The following is a 17652-nucleotide window of genomic DNA, read 5'->3' as shown; positions in this document are numbered from 1 at the left end:
AATATAATAGAGGCAAGATTCTTACCACATCCTATCTATCGGTGGAAGACAGATCAGAGGACGTAGTTGCAGGTAATAAAAGTGCAGGGCACACTCGATGACACAATTGGGGAGGTCTGGTGCGGTTCTCCCAGCTGTCTGAATCTCAAGGCCATGACAATCACTTGCTTGGCCCCACAAGTGCTTAAATCACTAAGCTTGTAAACCCTCCTTCCCAGGCCCTCGACCAGAAAAGGGCACCCCAGTAAGAAGTAGCTGCAAAGTGTGTTCTGCTGGAGTCAGCTGAGTGGGATGTCTCACTCTGTGATCCTGAATCCACACTCCATCAGTGGCCCCATCAGAAAAATCACAAACCCTAGGAATCCAAATGTACCCTCCCACTCTTCGCTGATCCCACCTTCTAGAATCACGGCGTAACCGGCCAGCATCCCCCCTCATCTGAACATACCTCCCCCGGGAAAGCCCTCGCTGGAGTGTGCTCCCCGGGAGCCCTTCAAGAGCAACGCACCCTGGTAAGGAATGGGTTAAGCTCAAGGGCGAGAGGATGAAGGATGCCGAGGAAAGGGGCCATGTGTGCTGAGGTCCAGAGATATGAGCAGGGACGTCTCCAAAACATAGGCTCTGGACCAGGAACACTGATAGACTGGCCTCTTCCTCCAGAGGAGAGGTCGGGCTCAGGAAATATCCATCCCCAAAACGACAGAGCAGGGACAGTTCCCAGCCCAGAGGGACAGGCTCGGTCGGAGTTGAGGTAGGACACAGCCAGGGGGTTGTGCGTGCCAGTGGGAGAAGGAGAGAAGAGCAGGGACATTTCGTGCGTGGTGGGCAGAGTCTGATCTCTCAGAAGTTAGAGATGGCAGGAGGGGTACCGGCAGGGGGTGAGGTGTACAGCAGGGTTGGACTCCTCTGCGGGAACCTGATGAAAGCTAGGGTGAGGGGGATGCTGATGGATGAGGCCGGGGCCAGTCCAAAAGAAGGCGCACAGTCCGGAAGGGCACTTGGGATGCTTGAGGAGGCTTCTGGGATGAAGACGAGATCCAGCAGGTGTAGTCGAGAAGGGAAGGTGCCGAGGAGTGGGGGCGGGGCGCCTACTGGGCCAGCGCCCAGCAGGGCGGAGTGGGGGATGCCCTCCCCTGGGGAAGGGACGCAGGGCTGGGGCTGGGCCACGAGTTCGAGGCGCAGGCCTCGCGGAAGCGGACGGGAGGGGGGGAGCGGCAGGTGCTAGCGCCGGGGGCAGGGGGCCGGGCGCAGCCGCTCACCTGTCTCCTGCGGCCGGGGCCGCGGGGCGGCGGGGCGGCGGGCCGGCCGGGAGGGCTGGCGGGCGGCGCGGGGGGCGCGGGCCCCGGGCGCACCGGGGTGGCGGCAGCGGGGCGGCTGGCGGCGGCTGCGCTCTCGGCGGCCGGCCGGGTGGTCCGTCAGTCAGCTACGCGGGCGCAAAGCGAGCGCTGCGAGGCTGCGGCCGGCGCTCGGGGACAACGCCGCTTTATCGGGTCGGAAACAGCCGCTCCGCGCCGCTTCCGCTGACGCAGCGCCGGCCTGCGCCTCATGACTATGCAGCGGCCGTGGGGGCGGGGCCTGTGCCGCGCACCCCCATTGGTCGCGACCGCCACCCGCCCGCGCGGCCCCGCCCCCTCCCCGCGAGGCCCCGCCCCTCCAGTAGCTCCGCCTCGGGCCCGCCCCGCCTCCCAGTGCGCCCCCCTCCGCCCGCCGCGAGTCACTGGGGCATCCGCCCCTCACTGGCCCCGAAAACATTCAGGTCCCTACAGGTCCCTACGCCCCCCGCCCCATACCCCCGATTTTTCCACCCCTGTACCACCACCTCTTCACACCCCTGGGCAGATACCCTCCTCACCCCTCTGCCTAAGCCCACAGGGCAGCCCTAAGCCCATACGGAGGCCTGGTGGGTCCCATCTCTAGGGCTGCATCCTCCTTTGCCCCAAACCTGCGCTTAATTACTTCCCCTCGCCCCCACCCCAACCGGGCAAGCCTCCTGCTGTCCCCTCCCCACTCCTTGTATCCCTCACAACGTGCTCCATGAACCCCCCCCCCCTTCTGCAAGTGTCCTGTAGATCTGAGCGGGATTCAGGGCCAGAGCCTCCTGGAGACCGGCCCAGGTACCCTGCAGGGGCCCCAATCCGTGTCTCCCCACATGCAGAATGGCCAGAATCCCTAAGAGGGGCCAGCTGAAGAACCCATCAGGACAAGGTCAGGGAAGGCAGCAGGACAAATAGATGGAACAGGGAGCAAGGTCAGGGTAGGTAAAGGCCTAGTTACATCTCAGGCCTAAGCCATCGCCAGAGTTTAAGAGTCTTTGGATACATTTCTTCAACTTTCAGAGCCTTGGCATCTTGATCTGTCGAGACCATAAGATCCATTTCAAGGGGTTTGGAGGGAATTTAGAAATAGAGTGGCTATGAGCCTCTAGAACAGCTAAACTAGGAAAAGCTGACAATACCAAGTGTTGGCAGGGAAGTGGAGCAACTGGAACTCACACAGGGCCAATGGGAACTTGAGAGATACAGCCTGCTTACAAGGCCCGGGTTTTACTCCCAGAGACACATCTGACTTCATACTTCTGTCTATAGCGGCACTGCTTGTAGTACCCCAAGCTGGAAACTACCCAAATACTCATTAGCCATTGAAGAAATACATAAAATGTGATAGATTCAGGGAGTGGAATGATGGCAATAACAGTAATTTACAACTACGCATAACATGTATGACTTATCAATAATGTTCAGCAAAAAAAAAAAAGATACTGAAAACTATAAGTTCCCATGTACATAAAAGTAAAAGATATTGTATGGCTGGTGCTGGCAGTCAAGACAGTGGTTAACCTCAGGGGAGGGTGCTAGGACCAGGATGTGGGTGTGGAGGATGTGTCTGGGAGCCGGCGGTACTGTTTCCTGGTCTGGGTGCTAGTGACACAGTGTGCTCAGTTTGTGACAAGTTCTCCAATTCTGCAGTCAAGACGTGTGTGTCAGCAAGTTGTGGTGGTGCACACCTGTGATCCCAGTACTCTGGGAAGCTGAGGCATGAGGATTACAAGTTCAAGCCCAGCCCAGGCAACTTAGCGAATTAGCTAGACCATATCTCAAATAAAACAAATAAAAGGCATGGGAACATATGTAGCTCAGTGTGAAGGCTCAGATATGATCCCCAGTACCACATACAAAGAAAAGACCCCGGTGCCCTTCCCTGTGTATGCAACACCCAGACAGAGGGGTAGAACACCAGTGGCGTGCATACAGAGCTCAGAGCAGTACGTGACAGTTGGGAATGGCATCACTGAGTACCTGCCTCTCGTGTGGTTTTTTAACTCCTATGATCAAATGATAGAAGCAGAGGCAGTTCCAACCATGCCGCTTGTCACCTGTGTGACCGAGGCACCTTCCTGAGCCTCTCTGAGTCCTCTTCTGGACCGGAAGCTTTCTAATAATACCAGTTCACAGTTGCCACCATGATTAGATGAAAGATTAATAATGTATCCTTGTAAAAAAGAGTACAGGAAGGAGCACCGCGTAAGAATGTAGGAACTGTTTAATTATTCATGAGCTGCTGGTATTTAGTGAATCTTTTCCAGTTTCGTTCATCAGCAAGCAATGAGTGAGTGTGTCTACCATGTCCACCTGCCATGCGGGACTCTGGCGTTAGAGCTGGGAGCATATCTCTCCCTCTCTTTTAGGATGCCATTGTGGAGAAGGAGACGCATGTGGACAGAGAATGGCTCTGGAGCTGTGGAGCCTGGTGCAGGATCTGACTCAGAGACACTCCATAAACCTTTCTCAAAGAATATATGAATGCGGCGTGAAAGTGTAAGTATACATTTTCTTACTGATGGAAATTGGAAAGTAGTTTTTTAAATGTGGAAATGTCCAATTTATTTACTTCTGTGACCTGGAGTTAGGCACAGAGATCAGATGGGGTGAGGTTAAGGAGAAGCATGCCTTGGCTATACACATGTGTTGGTACTGTCTCAGTGCCTGTGCATGCGTGTGTAAGTGTGTGTGCAAGAGGACCCAAGCAGGGCCACCCTGCCAGCACTCTGCCCCAGCCTGGTCAGCCAAGACCTCATCTCAACCGCAGCTGCCAAGAATGTTTGGCCTGTGGCTCCACAGTTCTGTTGCCCATGGTGGCCTGGGAATGAGGGCCTCAGAACCCCCATAGGACTTTGCCTCACTCTTCCTTGAATGGCTAGCCTTAGTCCATGAGGACATAGCTTGGTATGGGGCAGCCCGCTACCTGAGACCAGAAACCTGAGTCTGGCTTGGCTCCAGACCAGGGTGTGTCCAGGCCCTTACCATCCTGGGGCACCTGTAATTGGTCCAGGTTCTGTCCTCAGATGAGGTCCATGCTTGGCTTATCGTTCTGCTCTCATAACAGTTTTTAACAAGGGGCCCATGAACTACAGAGCATGGGAGGAGCCTGGGGCATGAGGTCGGCTCCATGGCTGTTTGTGCCTGTGACCTTGTCTCCTCTCAACTCTGCTGTGGACACCTAGGGAAGCCTGTGTTCCACTCATCCCTGGCCCTGTGTGTATACGTCTTTTCCTGAGACAGGTGTCAGATGAGGAAGCAGGGATGCAAGAGGTTGTTACTGAACAGCTGGCAGTTGATAGAGCCGGGATATCTACGTGGGGCATATCTGTTTAGGAGCTGGGTGAATAGGATAACAAAGGAGGGAAAGAAGGATGTGCTGGGCGTCATTCCTTTCCTATCCATCTCTGTGCCTTATACATGAAAAGCCCTTTCAGCAGGGATGCTCTGCACTCCATGCCCCACCAAGGTATGGCAGCCCACCCTGAGCAGGGTGGCAGTCTTATGTGGATAGCACTTGGTTCAGTGTAAGAAGTGGGACTCCCATCTGTGAATCTCATGGCGAACCCATGGGCCGTGGCAGAGAGGTAGAAGGCATTCTGCAGGACACACAGTGTGCAGAGGAGGACAGGGAACACTCACATTTACCCAGCTCCATCAAACTTTTGCACCAAGAGTATTAATCCCATTTCACAGAGAACCTATGACTAGGAGGAGCAATGTGTCTTGCAGGAACTGAGTGCTGAAGGGGTCAAGAAGGTGGCCCCAAGGGTAAAGGCTGGAGGCTTGTGAGAGGTACAGGTGCCTGGAAAGCCCTTGGGGCCAGGTGTTCTACATTCCTGGAAGGCCTGGAAGGTCTCCCTCCTTCCTGCCCTCAACCCTGTCACACTAGGTGGCTGTCTGTGTCACTCCTCTGAACCTGCCTCTGGACCTTTGCACCTTCCATTTTTTCTTCTGGAAGTGTCCTTGCCCCTCTCCTGATGTGGAAATGTCTGCTTATCAGACATTTATCAGGACTTCCCAGTTCCCGGAGAGGGAACAATGTGTGTAAAGTAAATTGAAGCCCTATGTGAACCACGATGGCCCAGATTTTATTGTGATAAACAGCAGTGTACCTGATCATTAACTGAGGCCCCCTCCGTACCTTGCCAGATTCCATTAGAGAATAGAGGTGAGAAGTCCTCTCCAGACAGGTGGCCCTGAAGAAGGAGCAAAGAGAAGGTACAAGCTGAGACAGTGTCCCAACTGGACAGTCCCTTGGTGGGCGCCTCCTCTGCTGATTTACAAGTCTCTTTTTTTTAAATCAACAAGCATTTTTTTTTTTTTTAAAAAAAGCTCTTTTGTAAAACCCCTTATGCCAATTAGCATGCCTACTTATTGTTAGGGGATTCTGAACAGTGGTTTGAGCCAAGCCTTTTCCTGACTCTCAGGGCTGATGTTTTAGCTGTGTCTGTCATGCACTTCCAGGTCCCTCCCTGTTCCTGCCCCTCACCCTCAAGGAGCTGTGCTTCAGTGTGGCAGGGAAAGCAGAGACCCCAGAGCTCTTCCCCTTAAGCACCTAGTTGCTACGAGCTCCTCTGCAAAATGGAGTGGTTGAGCACTCCCCAGAGAGTGGGGCCAGACCCTACAGTCCCAGATATCCAGAGAGCCAGGCATACTACTATCCACAATGGGGCCTGAGACCCTGCAGGGCACGCATCTGTCCACAAATCCGTATCAGGACGCCAGGTGATTGAGGTGACTCCAGAGCCAAGAGCTTCTAGATTAGATGGCTTCTTAGGCTCATATAGTCTCTCAATGCCATGTGGCCTCTTGAGGGGTCATATGGCTTCCCATGATCATGGGGCTTGAGGATCATATACTACCTTGAGTCATATAGCAGCCTAGGGTCATACAGTTGCCAGGAGTCACACAACTACCTGGTCACAGCTTCCCAGGTCAAGTGGACACCTGGGTCATGAGCTCCCTGTGGAGACGTGTCTCGTTGGACATTAAGGCTCCTTCCAGGCCACTCCCCTGCCTCTGCGTGCTGTATGATCCCCAGCCCTGCCTGAGCCTGGGTCTCCTGATCTGTTACATAGGAAGCTGCTGTTTCTGCAGCACAAGGCTGTGGTGAGGAGTCCATGAAGAGGGGCCCACCAGGCCTCAGGGGCCACTCATGCCAGGAAGGGGCAGTCATCCTAGGAGGAGTGGTGCTATCAGAAGCTACCTCAGGAGAAGAAGCTGAGGCAGGCTGTCCCTGGAGGGCAAGGTCCAATGCCGGAGACACAAGGTTCATCAGGGTAAGGAGGGGATGGGTGTGGGGCTGGAGACAGGTGTGTCCCCGGGGAGATGAGCTGGTGGCAATTTCCAGTTCTGGGGGAGGGTGCATGTTAGCTGTGCTATGCCTTTCTTAATAATCATCTTATATCCCACAAATGAACACTTATGATAAATGATAACAGAGTGGACACCGGCTTCATCCAAGTGTTTTTTTTTTGTTTTTGTTTTTGTTTTTTTGGTACCGGGGATTGAACTCAGGACTTTGCACTTGCCAGACAAGCACTGTGCCGCTAAGCTACATCCTTGGCCCTTCATCCAGGTTTGAGGGGGCTCAGAGTTTGGTTTCTTTCCTGAGGGTAAGGGACCCTTGATGGGTCATTAAGGAGCCAGATGGGCTGTGTGGGCATGTGGGTATGTGTGTGGGAGTGAGAAATAGGAAGGAGGAGCCCAGGGAGGGGGTCACTTTCCTGTGCTACTGAGTAGGTAAGGTACTGGCTGGGGCTGACAGGACAGCTGTGGACTGTGGTGCAGTCTGCACACTGCACAAGGATGCTGCTGTGGGCTGGGATCCCCAAAGACCACCTGGATGCCTTTTCCTTTCCCCTGTTCCTCCCGCTCTACCCTCCTTGCCTACTTAGCACTTTGGATAGAGGGGCTGCCTTCCCTCCCACTTTGTCTCAGAGTGTGGGCTCCTTAGAACAGGATGATGCACCCCAAGGCACATGGCAGGTGGGATTCATGTCACAGGAATGAAATTACCTGGGAGCGGTGAAGCCCCGCTGAGGGCCCCTAAATCCTTAAAGCAGTCAGGCGTACACAGCGCACAGGTGCACACGTCCATACATGCACATGTGAGGAACACTGACCTCAGTCCCCTTCCTGGCCCAGGTCCGAAGTAACAGGCCTCTCCCTGTCCACTGCCCTGTGACCTGCAGGAGCCCCAGGGGTGAACATTCTGTACCTTGGGAGGAGGGGTTCATGCTGCCAAAAGTCTTTTAAAAGAGAATTTGGGGTGAGGCTGTAGCTAGTGATACAGCACTTGCCTAGCCTGTGCTAAGGCCCTGGGTTCAATCCCTAGCATCACAAAACATAAAAAGAAAATAATGATGATAAAATAAAAGAGGACTCAGGAGACCTAGACTGGGAAGCTGGGGTGTAGAGCAGCCTGGGTTCAAGTCCCAGTTTCCCCTCTTGTGGTACCCATGGCAGGCCAGCGTCTCAGGCATGCAACCCAGGCAGTGTCACAAAACTCTTCACAAAGAAAAGCCACAGACTTCATTGAAGGCTCTGTGGTTGCGACTTAGCAATTGCTACCAATTTGTGGACAAGGAGCTCCAATTTTCCATTTTGCACCAGGCCTGAAGGTCAGGAGGCCAGTCCTGGCTGGAAGAAGTCTGTAAAATGGGTCAGTGCTGATGCTTGTCCACCTCCTCCTGTCTATGCCCTGTGTATTAGACAGCTCTATGAGGTCCTGCCTCATACTTACAGCAGCAAGCTGTAAGCCAGGTGCAGTAAGCAGTGAGCCAGGTGCAGTTAGCATCCTCATCTGCCTGAAGGGGAGGCACAGAGAGGTGAGGTGGCAGGCCTGAGGTCATGCAGTGGGCAAGTGGCTCATCTGGGACTTGAATCTAGGCTGGATGGCTCTGAGTCCTTGTGCCCCCTTGCCCAAGGACACGGGGCTTGTGGGGAGGAGCTGTACTCCTCACCTCCACTGCACTGGTCCAGGTGGGGGGTCAGGGCCACTGTAATCCAGCCAGCACTGGAACCACAGCCCTGAATCAGGCGACCAGGGTGACCTGGAGAGAGTTGGGAGTCAGCCGCCCACAGCAGGTGGCAGGGCAGAACCTCTGGCACAGTGCTTGGAATGAAGGTTAAGGGCAGGTGATGTGTAGGGCCACCCTACCTGCTAGCATCAATAGGGAAGGGCAGGTCCCCAGGGTGCTTCTCCCTCCCAGACGTCCTGCCAACCCAGTGTCCTCAGCCAGGTATCCATTCCCAAACTCTCACTCTGGTCCAGCTTGGGGGCAGCCTCCTCAGCCTTCCCCCCTGGCTCTCCCTTCTCCTGCCTTTGTTCACACCATTCCTCCTCCTGTAATGTCTTCCTTTTCCTTAAGTCAGCTTGACCCCTGTGTACTTCCTTCAAGAAGCCCTCCTCAACCACCCCAGCTGATGGAAATTCCTGCCTCCCCCAACATGCAGTAACCGTAAAGCTGGACTTGGCTTTGGGGAAGTCCCAAACCATCATTTGAAGAATGATCTACATCTCACAAGATGTTTTTCCTATCCACTGTCTCCATGGAGCCTCATGGCATCCATCCTTGTGGGGTCGCATGTTCTCATCCTCACTTCTGGGACCCAAGAGGCAAGGGAAGGACCAAGCTTTCCATGGCATCATTGCACTAAGAGCTAGTAGTGACTGAGACTGCCCTGGATGCCAAGGGCCGGTTCATTCATTCATTCATTCATTCAAAAATGTGCATAGACTGAGTGCACACTCTGCTCTAGGCTGTCCCAGAAGCTGGGGAAGTAGCAACAGCACAAACAGACCGGCAGCCTCCCTTCTGGAAACCGTGGGACACAGAGAATGGATGGGGCAACCGCCACAGTCAGAGGGTGGGGCCAGTGCAAGAAGGGAGATGGGATGGTGAGCCTCTCTATTGAGGGGACTTTGAGGAGGGGACTGCTGCCCTCCCACTCCTTCATCTCTACTTGTGGATGTATCCGGCTGTCATTGCAGGTTCATTCTTCGAGGAGCACAGGTTGTCCTGTGCTGGGTCCTGAGCAGGGAACAGACAAAATCCTCAGCCTTCAAGTGGGGCAGCAGCAATACAAGAATAACAGAGGCCAGAGGCTGTAAAGGAGAGAAGACCAGGGAGGGAATGGACTGTACAAGTCTTTGGGGTGTGGGGGATTCTGAGCAGAGGGGCGACACAAGGGACTTGATGTTTTAAAAGGTCCCTCAGGCTGCAACTGGAGAGCACCTGGAGGGCAGAAGGCACAGGGTACTTCCTGACAGTGCAAGGGGCTGATGGCTGGGGGCAGTGGAGAAAGCAGACTGCATCACACTGAGGCCTCAGGGCAGACTCACTGATGGGCTGAGCGTGAGTGTGGCCATGAAAGCCGGTGTAAGTCTCCTCGAGTCTTGGTTTTCCCGCCTGTGAAGTGGGGTGCTAGCCTAGCTACTCAACTCTGGGGAGAACCAACCAGGGAAAGTGTCAGAGGAGCCACTCTCCCATCATGCATTGCAGACATGGGGGCTCCATCTTTGCTCTGGGCCGAGGGGGACACAGTGATCCACAGGTGCATAACAAATGGTGACTTCTCTTTTTGTTAAATGAAAAATGAGGTGGGAAGTTGGGCACAGGCCTGTAATCTCAGTCTGGGATTATGCTGGGAAACTAAGGCAGGAGGCTCAAAAGTTCAAGCCCAGCCTGAGCAATATTAGTGACTTAATGATATCCTGTCTCAAAATAAAAAATGAAAAAGGTCTAGGCATGTAGTTCAGTGTGAAGGCTTTGAGTTCAATCCCCAGTAGTAGAGAGAGAGAGAAAAGTAGACAATGAGGAGCCCCAAGGTGGCATGGCCACAGTGATCAGGTGGGGCAGTTGCCCTGGATCAGGCAGTGCCCAGACAGCCTGGTGTTGTCTGATCTTGAGGCCAGAGAGCCCAAGAGAAGATGCCAAGGCAACAGAAGTCCAACTGCAGAGAGGGCTGACCTCATCCAGAGGCAGAGGTGTCAGGAGGACAACTTTCAATGGTGTCCTCAAAGCAAATCCAAATCTAAGGAGTCCTGAGTATTTGGGCCATATTCCCAGGGTCATCCCTTCCTTAGCATGCTGGAGGTGGGGAAGGCTGAGCAGTGGTGGCCTGGGCCAGCTGGGAAATGTAGAGGCTGCCAAGGCCTGTGGGTGGGACAGGGCTCAACCCTCCTTAATCTGCAGTCTGGGAAGCCACGCCCTTGGCCCACCTTTGGCGTGGGCAGAGAGGGGATGGGGTGGGTCTGACTTGACAGCCTTTTTCCAGGTTGTGTGGTAAAGGGGGCAGTCAGACAGCAAAAGGCTCATGGCTCAGTAAATAGGGTCAGGCTTAGGCAGGGAGCAAACAGGCTCAGGACTCAGGGTTTATGAGAACACAGTACAACTCTGGCTAGAGGCTCATCTGTTGAAGGCCAGGCCTCAAGAGAAAGATGAAATAACCAGGCCTACATGCTTCCCCAAGGGATAAGATAAGTGGTATCACCTGGTCCAATAAAGTCTAGCTAGATATCGGCCACCCAGGTGGGTGACCAAGACCTCCTAACCCATCCCCTCCTAAAAAGGTCCTTGTTCTTTCCATGTACACTTGCTACGTGACCTTCTTCCTCATTAGATCAATATTACCTGAATGGCTGTACTTGTAATATAATTTGTTAATCATAGTTTTCACCCACATTATACTCACCTTGTGATTTTGCTCTATAAAACTTCCTTTGAGAAGTGGGCTCGTTGGCAGCCCACTTTTGAGTCCCCTCCTGTCTCTCAGAAGCTATCTCTCTCAATAAAATTCTCCTGCTCATAACCTCTGTTGTTCCTTAAAATTCATTCTTTGATTTTAGAGAACACAAAGTTGGCATATCTGATACCTAGCAGGTTAAGAGTTGTATTTATTCCCCCTTTATCAATAGCTCAGTAAAGAGGGTCAGGCTCAGCCAGGGAGCAAACGACATCAGGACTCGGGGTTTAAGGCATTGTTAGGGTCAGACATTAATGTCCAACCAAGGCCAAGTTCCAGAATATGAATAAGAGTCGGGATTAGTCTGTGATAAAGGCAAGGTTCAGAGGGTGTCACCTTGTGAGCAGGGCCAGGGCTCAGTGTGTGACCAGGATGAGGGCTCAGTCTGTGACTAAGTGCGGGGCTCAGTGTCTGCCCAGACGCTGAACGCCCAGTTGAAGTTTGTGATCAGGGTTAGGGTTCAGCCTGTGATTATGACCCGGATTGGGGCTCAGTCTGTGACCAAGATCAGGACTCAGTCTGTGACTGACAATAGGAACTCAGCATGAGGCTGATGTGACAGTTACAACTCTAATGTGGCCTCTGGGTGGACTGGCCTCTCTTCTCTGAATAAGTCAAACCCATTCATCTTTCTCTTTGATTCCAGAGTCATCTGCTCTCTGCCAGGCACTGTCCTTGATGCTGAAGACTCAAGGCCGCTTCACTACAGCCCAGTCCTAAGCATCCGCCCATCTCCCAGCAGCCCAGCCAGGTCTCCACTGTTGACCACGACAAGGTCAACAACAAGGTGTCCACCTAGCCTCATGGGCGCAGGAGGCCTTGCTCTCCCCAAGCTCAAGGTGGCTGCAGTCAGTTCCCACCAGGTGACAGTGATTGCCTTAGCAGCTGGTGGGCGCTCCCTGCCCCGGAGGCCGCCCACCTTGGGTGGGACACAAGGCAGCAGACAATGGGAAGGAATGAGAATTCGTGAGGCCAGCAAGGGTGGCTGGTGAGAAGGGGGTGGAGGGCGTGGGGGCTGGGTGGAGGCCAGGGATGCAAAGCAGGTGAGGGTGGGGAGTGCCTGGAAGGGAACAGACCAACAAGGGGCATGTGGAGCACTGTGTGGGGCTGGGTTTCCAGCTGGAACTGTCCTCAAGTCCCTGCTTGAAGGTTTTGCCTTGGAGACTTCACCGCCATCACCCTGTGCAAGGGTGCAGGCTCACGGACTGGACAGGTGGGACCCTGGAGGATGAGCTTGGCCTGCTGGCCTGGGCCTCCCAGCTCCCCCAGACCTTGGCCTTGGCATCCGGCCTGGCCCTCTCTAGGACCCTTCACAGAGCCTCCAGAATCATCTTACCGAAACACGGTGGACCAGGTTGTGCCTCCGTCCGGCACCCTTCTGGACCCTCTCCTGCATCCCAGGAGGTGTTAGAACCATCAAGAATGAAGCCTGGTGCAGCCCAGCATGGTGGAATATGTCAGTAATACCAGCTACTTGGGAGACTGAGGCAGGAAGACGGCAAGTTTGAGGCCAACCTGGGTAACTTAACAGCACTGACTGAGGCAAGACGCTGGACCACAGTGAGGAGAGGGCAGAGCACTGGCCCCTCTGTCCATTGCCCCGGGCTGTCCTCAAGGCCAGGAATAAGGTCACCCATGTCCTGCAGGGAATCGGGTACAGGGAATGGGGTGCAAGGCCCACCCAGTTCTTGCTTGACCTGCCGGGTTGGTTTGGCCCTGGTGTCACCCCACACCTGGGAGCCCGCCAGCCACACCCTCTCCACATGTTCTCTCTGAGTAGGGACTTTGCTGGACTGTGCCATGCCTCTGTCAGGGGGTACAGGCCCTTGGGTGCCTGTGAGAGAGAACAGAGGTTTCAAGGAGCTAAGTCTGACTCTCTTGGCCTCTGGGGAAAGCCTTAAGCCTGCCAGCAAGGAAAGGAGTTCAGATGTGCAGCCATGGCCGGGCCAGGCAGGTCCCATGTAGGCAGGGCCTCAGTTTCCCTGTCTGCAGTACTAGGCAATGCAAACCCCACACAGAAGCTCAGTTCCTAGATTCTGCTCTGAATGCTGGCCTGGCGCCTGACACACCTGTGTTCTCTGGAACAGGAGAGCTGGCCACATGGGTACATGAGTTCAGGCCCACTACTAGGCTGCACCTAGCCACCCCTGGCCCAGTGTGGGATGGAACCAGAGGGCAGGAGGTGCAGTCAGATGCAGATGTTTGAGACCCCTCTACCTTGTGTGAGCTGTGATGGCAGACCACCTGCTTCCTCTCTCTGTGCTTCAGTTTCCCCATGTATATGCCCCATGGTGTTGACACAGATAGTTGGGAGCATTCAGTTCTCTGATGCCAATGAGAGAGACTTGAAGCTCATGAAGTAAGGGATACCCAGGATTGAGATGGGCACCCCCATCTCATGAGCACCCCCCACCACCCTCAGACCCGCAGGTGAACACACTCATACACATACACCCACAAGTGTGTACACACCTGCAGGCAGACACTGGCAGCTGTCACACATGCTCACATCCATATTCCCCAGGCCCCAGGCTGCTCTGAAAGCTGGCTCAGGGGTCTTCCCATTCTTGGCTCTGCTCCCCTTTTCTTGGATGCCTGCTTCCATTGTTCATGTCTTCCTTAGGGCATTAGCCCTGGCCCCAGGGGTGTCACAGGAGCTGGTGGGGTGCTGGCCAAGGTTCCTCCTCCCGGGCTCCACATCATCTCCTATTCACACACCCCAGGTACTCCACAGAATACCTGCTGCCAGGCCCCGTTCTCTTAACCCGAGACCCTATGACCCCAGGAAACTTGTCCGACTCCAGAGCTGGAGACAATGCTGAGGTCACCTGAATAAAGTCTCTGCTTGTCCTTCAGGGCCTTATTCATAGACACTGGCCCTCAGGACTCTGCCAATAGTGAAGAGAGGAGCCCTGGGACCTACACCTGGGCTGGGGCCTTCACCTGGTTGAGCCTCAATTTTCTCATGCATAAGATGAGATGCCATCTGACCCTGGGACCTACAGAAAGGAATGCTGAAGTTGTTGACATGGAATACCCTGATGAGAGGAAGCAGTGATAGAGATAGAAAGGATAGGACACAAAGTCTTCATCCCCAAGGCCACAGCACTGATGAGATCTGGAAGCTTCTCGGGCCCCGTGAAGCTGATTGAAAGCCTGAATATTCTGCCTAGGTCACCCAGCATGCTGCCCTTGGTGACCACAGCTCAGGGTCCACTCTGAGCTCCTTGGGGCTGGCAGGGGCTCCGTGTCATCACACAGAAGGCCTCACAGCTGACTTCAGAGGAGCAAAGGCCAAAACAGGAAGGCACACCCAACCCTGACAAGAGCCCAGGGCCCTATGACTGCTGCTGTTGGGTGCCTTCCTGGGGATGCCCCACAATGCCTGCCACACCTGGCTTTGTCTCACATGGCACCTTGTGGAACCCTCAGTGACTCCACTGACCCTACAATGCTCTAGGAGAGGAGCAAGGACAGAGTTCTGCCATTCTGTAAACCAGGTAGCTGAGGCTCCAGGAGCGAAGGGATGCATGGTATCTCACCTCAGTTTACTTCAGTGGTTCTTGGCTACTGATAGAGTTACTTGTGTTCCCTGCCTCAGTTTCCTCATCTGTGACGTGGGGTTGGGCTGTTGAAAGACCAATTATGCCATAACACAGGAGCAAGGCTGTAGTGGGCCTTGCTGACACTGTTGACCCCACACAGGGCTCAGGGAGGCCCCGGGCCTGAGTGTCATTTGAGCCTAGCGTGAGGGAGAGGCCAGGTCCTGTCAGTGGAGGAGATGGAAAAGCATACAGCAGAATGTGTGAAATGTCAGGACAGGAAGTCTGCTTAGGGCCAGCCAGCCCCAGGGGGTGGGGTGCAAGAGGCCGGGGCGGCGGTGCCCTCCAAGGGCCCTTGACTCGAGGCTGGCTGCTGGCTCATCCTGCCTGCGTTCTTGCCTCCTTCTCTGATTAAAGCAAAGGCAGTTCACTCACAAAGGCTCCCCTGCCATAGCCCCAGCTCTAGAATAAGAATAAAGCCATGCCTGGAGCAGCTGAAATCCCGGGTGCAGAGAGGAACTTGTTACAGACGGTTTCTTGAGGAATGTGACCCCATGGGTGGCACTTGTAACTAGGGAAAGCCTGGTGTCCAGGAGTGTGTGTGTGTGTGTGGGGGGGTGCTAGCTTCCTTTCAGGCCCAGGTCAGCCAGGACATCAGTCCAGCCCCACTCTACCTGGACCTGCCTGGGGGCCACTCTCGAAGCCTGCTGCTTCCTCTCTGACTATGCAGGCTCTGCTGAAAACATGCTGGAGGTAAATCATCCCAGGCAGGGTGGCCAGGTTGGAAGATGCCAGGACTGCTCTGGGCAGGGCGGGGACCTGGAGAAGAAACATTCATCGATACCTGATACCCCCGTGGGCACTTGCAGCCAATTAGTAGGGGGAGGAGGAAGGGGAGGAGGAGGAAGGGGAGGAGGAGGCTGTTGCAAGGGCCCTGATTTTGAAATTTGGCCTCAACCACCACTGTAGTGAACTTGATTCACCCCACCACCTTCTCCCAGGACCTCCCTCTGCCCAGGTGACACTTGGTCCCTCTGTACCCTGTGGGGACTGGCCCTCTTCTGAACCTATCTGGGCCTTAGCACTTTATCTGAGAGGTGGAGTACTAAATCTCTCCTCATAGGGGTGTTTTTATGAACTGCCATTCATAAGTAGAACTCCTAGTCACTCAGAATGTGACTTATTTAGAGACAGAGTCTTTACGGAGGTGGTCAAGTTAAGCAAGTTCATAGAGGAGCCCCAGTTCCAGATGACAGGTATCCTCAAGAAAAGGAGAACTCTGGGACAGGCACGTACACTTGACCATGAAGACACATCTACAAGCTGAAGGGACTGTAAGGAACAGGTCCACCCCTTGATCTCAGACTTCCGGTCTCCAGAGCTGCGAGACAGGAGGTGTCTGATGTTTAAACTACCCAGTCTGTGGCTCCTTGTTAGGGCAGCTTGAGCTGAGGAACGCAGAGGGTATTAAGAGCGACATCTATGTAGCCCCGAGAAATAAAAGTGGTGACAAGCACTTTGTTAGGCAGGCCAGGGACAGGCATGGATGCCCAGGTGGGCACTCATGGAGCCTAATAGTTATGAAAATACCCCATGTCTAGGGCACTTTGGTGACTTCTTTAACCCTCGTGTGCTTCAGTTTCCCCCCAGCCCATGACTCCTACCCAGCAAGCTCTGAGGTTTACCAGAAGCCAGAGCTGGCAAGCTTTGTGGTTTTATGGAAAGGGCCAGAAAGTGAGTACTTTCCTCTTTGCTGGTACGGCAGACTGCCTCCAGCCCTCCTCTCTTCAGCTAGATACAGCCTCAGAGTACATGGCAGTGAGCTGGTGTGGCCCCGTTCTAACAAAACTTCATCCATGGACCCCAAAATTGAATTCCACATCATTTTCGCATGCCACAAAATTTTCTCCTTTCATTTTTTTTGAATAGTTTCAAAATAAAAAGACTTGCTGGACTCTCGGGCTTACACAAGTAGGGGGCTGGTCAGGGTGGCCCACAGGCTGCCATTTGTAAGCGTCTCCTGGTGAAGGGGCCTCTTGGCACCCAGAGGCACTGGCAGGATCTGCTCCTGCACCTCTTGGCCATCCTCAGGAAACTGTGTGTGTGTGTGTGTGTGTGTGTGTGTGTGTGTGTGCGCACATATAGTACTGAGGACTGAATCCAGCTCCTTTGCATTGAGCTACATCCTCTTTTTAACATTTTTTATTTTGAAACAGGGATTTGGTAAGCCACTAAATTGCCCAGGCTAGGCTTGAACTTGCAATCCTCTTGCTTCAGCCTCCCAAAAAGGCTGGGATTATAGGTGTGTGCCACCATACCTAGCTTCAGGAAACATTTAAAAAACCTCTGCTCAGGCGGGTGGCTGACTTGGTGGCCTTCCACACATTTGTCGCTGTACACACAGGCTCCCCAGCGCCTACAGTGTGTGAGGCTGGGTGAGCATTTCGGATGGCCTAGGAAGCAGGTCCTGCCTCATGAAGCTAGCCCGCTGCATAGACAGGCAGACTGGACCCCAGTGATAAGTCCCTCAGCTTCTTGTCTGTGGCACCTGTTGGAGTCCACGCCAGCTGGGAGAAGGAGGGATCAAGGACCACTGAAGAAGGGAAGACACTTGACTGAAGACACCCTCAGTCAAAGGAGGAAGCAAGGATTAGGAAGGGCATTTCCCAGAGAGGGAATGGCCTATTCAAGGGGCAGCGATAGGAAGGGATGTGGCATAGCAGGGTGGATAGGGTAGTGGTGAGAGGGGAGGCTGAGTTCACACCAGGCATGGTTGACTTTCTCCTGAGTGCCAGTGGGAGCTACCGACCAGCTTTAAACAACAGAGGAATGGATCTGATTTGGACTTAAGAAGGTTATTCCACTGGCAGGTAGACGGTGCGCTCCAAGAGATCCTATGCCAGCCACAAAAGTAATTTAAATCTACCTTGCAAGCTCAAGGTTCTGAGTTCGATCCCCAGTACAAAAAAAAAAAATTCATTTACAACTGGCCAGGGATTTAGCTCAGTGGTTCCGCTGCCGCCTGCCTCGCAAGTGCAAGG

At 54.0% G+C, this 17652-nt stretch overlaps 1 protein-coding gene and 1 long non-coding RNA gene across 5 annotated transcripts in view; one reads left to right on the top strand and one right to left on the bottom strand.

Moving 5' to 3' along the window:
• Positions 1-1524, bottom strand: part of Slc45a4 (solute carrier family 45 member 4) — a 79936-nt gene extending 78412 nt beyond the window's left edge. Inside the window, exon 1 of one of the 2 annotated variants that reach the window (XM_004837883.3) lies at positions 1260-1524. The gene's annotated coding sequence lies outside the window, so the exon portion shown is untranslated. Of the gene's footprint in view, positions 1-25; positions 415-1259 lie in introns of those variants that run through there. The other variant, XM_021251399.2, reaches the window with a different exon arrangement.
• LOC110347318 (uncharacterized) lies at positions 383-17296 on the top strand. 3 transcript variants are annotated; one of them, XR_015441141.1, is made up of 4 exons: positions 383-512; positions 3686-3815; positions 6398-6598; positions 11716-17296. It is a non-coding gene; the product is annotated as an uncharacterized LOC110347318 (long non-coding RNA). The 3 variants fall into 3 exon arrangements; XR_015441142.1 differs by lacking the exons at positions 383-512; positions 11716-17296 and adding exons at positions 565-751; positions 6837-11701; XR_002391865.2 differs by lacking the exon at positions 383-512 and adding an exon at positions 568-751.
• Positions 17297-17652: the final 356 nt, after the last annotated feature.

The sequence above is a fragment of the Heterocephalus glaber genome, unplaced genomic scaffold (genome assembly GCF_053883595.1).
Source record: "Heterocephalus glaber isolate CG9 unplaced genomic scaffold, H.glaber_assembly_v1.0 deba00000281, whole genome shotgun sequence".
Taxonomy (NCBI): domain Eukaryota; kingdom Metazoa; phylum Chordata; class Mammalia; order Rodentia; family Bathyergidae; genus Heterocephalus; species Heterocephalus glaber.
The sequence above is the reverse complement of the archived record's forward strand: the minus strand, read 5'-3'. Positions and strand labels throughout refer to the sequence as shown.